This window comes from Dermacentor albipictus, chromosome 1 (genome assembly GCF_038994185.2).
Source record: "Dermacentor albipictus isolate Rhodes 1998 colony chromosome 1, USDA_Dalb.pri_finalv2, whole genome shotgun sequence".
Taxonomy (NCBI): Eukaryota; Metazoa; Arthropoda; class Arachnida; order Ixodida; family Ixodidae; genus Dermacentor; species Dermacentor albipictus.
Genome location: NC_091821.1, coordinates 270,971,517 through 270,978,576, shown reverse-complemented (window position 1 = coordinate 270,978,576; position 7,060 = coordinate 270,971,517).

The following is a 7,060-nucleotide window of genomic DNA, read 5'->3' as shown; positions in this document are numbered from 1 at the left end:
TTGTAAATTTCTCTAGAGGTAGGCCCCGATGTAATCTCTGTAATGCTGATTTGGAATCCGTCAGCACCACGACAACTCGTGAAGAAAAGGCCCGTAGTTTCCGCAAAGCCGCGGTGATTGCGGCGCTTTCTACTGTTGTAGAGGAAACTACGCGATCCAGTCGGCCAGACCATGACACATCAAGGGATGGTATGCAGAATGCCGCTGCACAGCTATCTGTTTGTGCGCACACCGAACCGTCTGTGTACACTTGTAGATGGCTTTGAAACACAGTGTTCAAGTGGTCCAGCACAATAAACTTGGCTTTGGCAGTTGAAATGGGGCGTTTCGTCGGTAGGTGGGGTACATTGAGGCTGCAGGTAACGTCCGGAAAAGACCATGGCGGGTCAAGGCGACTTCGTTTAGGCCATTCCAATCCTAACAATCGGAAGGTGTTCAGCGCCACATGGAAATGTGAGCGAGTTCTTGCTCTTAGCCGCCGGAGAAGCGCCGTGCCTGCGCGTGACTCGCCCACCCTTAATAGCTGCGTCAGCAAGGCCTGAGATGCCAAGAGGCGGAGTGGAAGAGACTCTGCCTCATTAGTGACTTTCTTGTTTGAAACCGCCGTTGGAACTCCCATCGCCAAGCGAAGTCCCTTTCTGTGCACTGCCTCCAAGCGCTCGAATTGACTCGATGACGGTGATATCAGAGGGAGCTGATAGAGAATGCGGCTTGTTATCAGTGCAGTGTTCAGTTTAAGCATGGATATAGGATTGTTTCCCCAACGTATACCTGCCAATCGACGAAGTGCGTTGATTCTTTGCACTGATGCAGCCACAACACTTTCGACCGCACCACGCCATAGTAGCTTGTTGTCGATGGTGACGCCCAGGAATCGAACATGAGTTGCACGAAGAATTGAATGGCCTCTGATATTCAGCGTCAGACGTGTTGACTTGCGTCTCACTCCCGACAAAAGCATGAAGGCCGATTTTTCTGCTGATAAAGATAGGCCAAGCGTCGATAAGTGGCGATCGATGGTGGAGATTGCGGCCTGGGCTATTCGGGCCAAACGTTTGTGTTGGTACCCCGAGATCCAAATGCAGATGTCATCTGCGTAGATGGACATTTTAACTGCCGTCCGACCTACTTTCACGGCATCTGGAAGGCTGGCCATGGCAACGTTAAAAAGCAAGGGGGATACGACACTTCCTTGTGGGACGCCGAGGGAAATTCGTCGCTTGTCACTCATTATACTTCCGAGCTTAATTTGGACACATCGATCACTGAGAAATTCATGGACCAATCGAAGAGCATTTCCCGAGACGCCCATGGCTCGGAGTCCGTTGATGATGCCTGTATAAAGCACACAGTCGTATGCCTTGGCAACGTCCATAAAGATGGCGAGTGTGGAAAGGCCGTCTACGCGATGGTGCTCGATATGGCTTAGTAAATCCAAGACACTGTCCTGGGCACTCAACCGTGGACGAAATCCGGTCATACATGATGGCAGTCTATTTCCTTGCTCGAGATACCATGTTAACCTCATGCATATTAGTCTTTCCATCAACTTTGATGCGCATGATGTTAGCGATACTGGCCGGTATGAGGTGAGGTTTGCAGGATCCTTTCCCGACTTGAGCACAGGCACCACCCATGCTGTCTTCCACGCTTCTGAGATCTCTCCTGTGCTCGAGACGTGATTAAATATGTCCAGAAGTGCTCGTTTTCGTTCATATGGCAGATTTGTCAGCATCTGATTGCTGATCGAATCGGGACCCACAGCACAGCGTCTTCTTAATTTGCTAAGCGCCAAATCCAACTCACGAAAGGTGAACGGCGTATCCATGGTATGGGATGCTTCAGACAACAGAGGGTTCGATACTCCTGCTGATCTGCCAGATGTGTATACGGCTGCAAAATCTTCTGCAAGGGTTTGCAAATCTTTTCCTTGCTTTAAAGCAAGTGCTTCGAATGGCCTGTGCAGGCGAATCTTTCCGGATAGGCTATTCATTACTCCCCATATTCTTGTCATGGGAGTAAACGCCGATAAACTCTCACAGAAAGCAGCCCATTGAACTCGTCTTAATCTTTTTGTGTGACGACGGATGACAGCGTTTGTCCTGTTGTATTCAGTTTTCGCAGATGGATTTCCCGTTTTTCTCATTAGTTTTCGCTCCGCTCTCCTACGCGCTACGCAGAGGTTCTTTAGTTTCAAATCAGGAGTAGGGAAATGATCTGGCAGTTTCAACATTGAGGTAGCCACTCTTTTGCTCCGCAGCATATCTGCGAACAGCTCACCAGGGGATTCGTCCAACGCTTCTCTGGATGTGTCCCAGCGGGTCACAGCACAGAATTGTCGCCCAGCAGTGTGAAATCCGGTGATGTTCGTGAAGATCGGAAAGTGGTCACTGCCCATCCTGTCTGGGGCCGTTGTTGACGATACGACAAGGTCTGTAGAATGGATCACGAGGTCTATGGCACTCCATGAATCTGGTGGTCTGAAGAAAGTCGGTTTGCCTTCGTTCACGGTACATAAGTCAGCAGCATCCGCGGCTGTGACAAGTTCCTTGCCTCGGGAATCTGCAGTCTTATCTCCCCAAAGCGAATGATGTGCGTTAAAGTCGCCACAGATTATTATAGGAGAGGGGCAACGAATGCAAAGGTCCTTTATGAACGCCATGGAGACCTTCCTGCGCGGACTTATGTACACCGACACCACACCGAGTTTTCGTTTTCCTAGGCACACTTGCACAGCGGTGACTTCCAAGAAGGTAGAACAAAGGTCTTGCACTGGTAAGGTGACGTGAGGTATTTCTCACCTGATGTATATCATCGCACTTCCATTTGCAAATGATGGTATACTCGGATTTCCATGTCTTATGTACCCTGGGATCGTCCTTCCATTTGGGAGACCGGCCTCCGAGAGGGCTAGAATTTGTATAGGTATGTCTCGAAGGAAAAGGCTGAGTTCAGAAAGACGCCGTAGAATACCGGCGCAGTTCCATTGCATTATTAAGGGCACTTTTGGACGACGGAATGGACCAAGTGGGCGAGACATTGCCATTATGCTACTGAGTGTATGTGGAAGTAGAGCAGAGTATTACTGACTCAAGAGCCAGCACTGCTTCCAGCATATCCTTCGTTGAACTAGCAGGCATCTTCGCGACGTGGGAACGTAGTGCCGTGAACAAAGCGCGTATCACATGCTGGCAGTTTTCCTGCTGACTGTTGCCAAGTGGTACTTGAGGTCGGTTTACTGCGGCCGCATAGGTGCGTTTTTCGGGCTCTTTTCGAACAGGTCTCCCAGCCACTGAGACCGTTTGCGTTGGCTCAGTAACTTCGTTTATCGGTGTGGGACGCGGGAAGTGAGATGCGTATTCTGTTTCCAAACCAGTTAGTTGTGGCACTCTGGATGTCTTCTTCGTTTTCGATGGTGCGCTTGCACTCCTTGGACCCAGAACAAACAACTTATTTCTTCGCTGAGCAGCTGTCCGCGCAGGGCATCCACCGTAGCTAGCAGGATGGTCACCGCCGCAATTTGCACACACACAGTTGTCTTTACTTGCACACGTCTTAAAGTCATGAGGTCCCCCACAGCGCTTGCACCTCTGTTCCCCACGACAGTACTTAGCGATATATCCGAAGCGCTGTCAGGATTGGGGGCTCAATCCCATCGCTCGTGATTCTTTGTCAGGATTGGAGTCTGGCAAGAATTCAAAGGTAGCTGGCCCATGCCGTCGTCAAACTTATCCACGCTGAGGACGTTGATGAAGGGAAGAACTGCTTCTCATCGAGAACGAGGAATGTGGGTTTATTTACAGTATTTAAATCAGTCTAACATGACTGCTTGAGAAAAAGAGTGTCAGTCCAACATGACTGCACGAGAGAAGTGTATCAGTCCAACGTGACTGCTCAAGAGAAGTGTCTCCAGCATTCGCACCACAGCAGTTTTTAAACACTCGGTCCTCCCGCGATACAAGGTGACGCGAACGTTCGTTTACTCATTGTCAACTTGCCGCCGCCCCGCAGAACAGTTTACGCCCACATAGGCACACACATTCCGATGTCCGGCGCCAACGTCAGAGGGGCGCCGTTCCGCAGAACAGTTTACGCACACATAGGCACACACATTCCGATGTCCGGCGCCGACGTCCGAGGGGCGCCTTTCCGGGAAGCTCCGAGCCATGGTGGGTAGCTCGTTGTCTTGCGTCCCGGTCGCGCGTGGGAAGCAACAAAAAACGGCTTTCCCGCGGCCGCCCGCTCACGCGTAGCAGATCAGGTACACGCTGGGGAGCTCGGTCACAATAGTTCGCCCGCCGAACTCGTTCCGTCACAACGGCGATGGGGCTGGAGGATCAGGCGGTGGTGTCAGCACAAAGCCCGCTTCATCGAACGCATCCTAGCTGAAGCGACGGAGAGTGGGGGATGCGAGTCTTGTTCCCCGGTCGTAACTGGGTGGCAATCTTGCCTTTCAGCTCGCCATTCTTAACAGCGCTGACACTTAAAACAGCGTGGTGGTGTCTCCACGTAGTCGACATAGCGGTAATGTGATAAGAGTGATAATTCAGTGAAGGCGATCACCGGCCAGAAATAATAAAATAACAGACTCTTCACAATATCGTGGAGTTTAGTAGAGTTCTTTTTATTCTTTTTGTCTCTTTTAGCCTTACTTTTTGTTGAGATAAAAATAAACAGAGAAGTTGTTGTCGCCGTTTGCTGGCGATGGCTACCCCTTTTCGCTTGATTGATTATATAGGATAAAAAATTAATAAATATAAATGCTTGCAATATGTAATGCTTCAAAAACAATAATAAAAATTAATACACGTCTAGCGCGTAAGAGCGAAAGTCTCTTTCCAGAAGTTCTCATTTGCCGCGAAGTCCGTGTGCACATGTGTTAAATGCACGGATGAGACAATTACTCACGACGCAGTATAGAGTCGATAATCGTCACAAATTACGGCGCCTTCAAAGAAGTGTTGAAGTGATTTCGTAACTTTGTGATGCACGTTTGAAGGCCATGGGCTTAATACTTTGGCAAGTGAGAAAAGCTGGTGCGAGTCAATTAAACTTGGCACTTGTTTAAGGCCCTATCCATGTGTGGTGCGCTTGGGACAATCGAGTATTAGGTGGTATACACCCTCGTCGTCATGACCGCACGGACATGTTGGAGAGGTTGCACGCTTAATTCGGAATTAGCAGTGCTTGGTGCAATCAGTTCCGAGGCGGATACGGTGTCGATGCGCCATGGAAGCTGAGGGTCTCGTCGACATTCCCCAGGTCTTGCCAGCGAAAAACTTGAACAGGTGGCAGATGCCTGTCAACCGTTTTTTCGCGTATGATACGTGAAGGCTCCATGACAAGTCCCTGTCGATTATGACACCTAGAAACTTGTACGTTCGGACCCGTCGTATTATTTGGCCATTTATCATTACCTTCGATTTATCAGTAACCTTCGATTTGCAGATTACATTGTCCAGTTCAGCAACACGGGTAACGAGTTACAACAAATTATTGAGGACCTTAACAGAGACTGTACAAGAGTGGGGTTGAAGATTAATGTGCAGAAGACAAAGATAATGATCGATAGCCGGGCAAGGAAACAAGAGTTCAGGTTCACCAGCCTGCCTCTAGAGTCTGTGAAGGAGTACGTCTACCTAGGTCAGTTACTCACAGGGGACACTGTTCATTTATAACCAACCGCCACCGACAACAACCGCACGTGACGTCACTGCACTAACCCTTTAAAACTGACATGCCGAGGATGACGAGGCCACCTTTGACGAAGATAGGTCCTCCCATCGAAACGTCGGCCAGCCTTTCTGAGGCACCTTATCCCTGTTTACAAACCTTATACCACAGTGTGCTATTCCATCTGTCCGCCCCTTTCTTGATGTTGTTCATGAGAAGGAAATTTACAGAAGAATAAAACGGGTTGGAACTCATTCACCAGACAGTGTCAGATCGTGACTGGAAGCTTACCATTATCATTAAAAAAGAAAGGTGTACGATCAACGCATTCTACCGGTTCGGACATGTGGGGCAGAAACTTGGAGACTGACAAAGAAGCTCGAAAACAAGGTAAGGACCACGCAAAGAGCGATGGAACGAAGAATGTTAGGCATAACGTTAAGACACAGGAAGAGAGCGGCTTGGATGAGGGAGCAAACGAGTATATCCGATATTCTAATTCACATTAAGAGAAAGAAATGGAGCTGGGCAGGTCATGTAATGCGTAGGAGAAATAAGCTGTGGACCATTAGAGTAACATAATGGGTGCCATGAGAAGGGTAGCGCAGTCGAGGACGGCAGTAGAGTAAGTAGGGTGATGAAATTAAGAAATTCGCAGGCGCTAGCTGGAATCGGTTTGCGCAGGACAGGGGTAATTGAAGATCGCAGGGAGAGGACTTCGTCCTGCAGGGGACATAAAATAGGCTGATGATGATGATGACGCTTGTCTTTGCGCATCGTTCGCAACACTGCGGTTAGCCTAGCGCTTAGGTCGCAGAACAAAATATTAAACAGACCATGTTTTTGAGACAGTGAAAACAGAAACGTGTGATTAAGAAAATAGACTTTCTTTTATTCAGGATGTGTTCTAACGGCAATCATTGGGCGACAGTAGCCATGCCTATCGAACGAAAGAATGCCCTTTGCGCAAATATAACACGTCTTCTCATTCAAGATTCTGTGACAGATTTAGCACGCTGTAAATACATGAAGTTTCATCGAACATTCGAAGAAGTTCTACTTGCTCTATGACATATCTTCAAATCTTGTATAACACTGAGGCACACTTTGGACCCGGAAAGACTTGTCATTACATATCTTGTGCTGTGGGAATCAAGCGCACGGAATGCAGCATTTTGGTCGTCTTTAATCACCGTTTAATTATAACAGCGAACAAATGCAGAAACAGCAGACTAGAAGCAAAGAGGACAATGTTAGACTTACGATTGAATCACAAAAAAATATAGAGTGTTGACCTATCCCGTATACATAAGTATGCATAAGCATGATACGCCGCTTTCTATTTGAACATTATCAGCGCAGTTGTTTTCTTTCACGTCTCCTCACG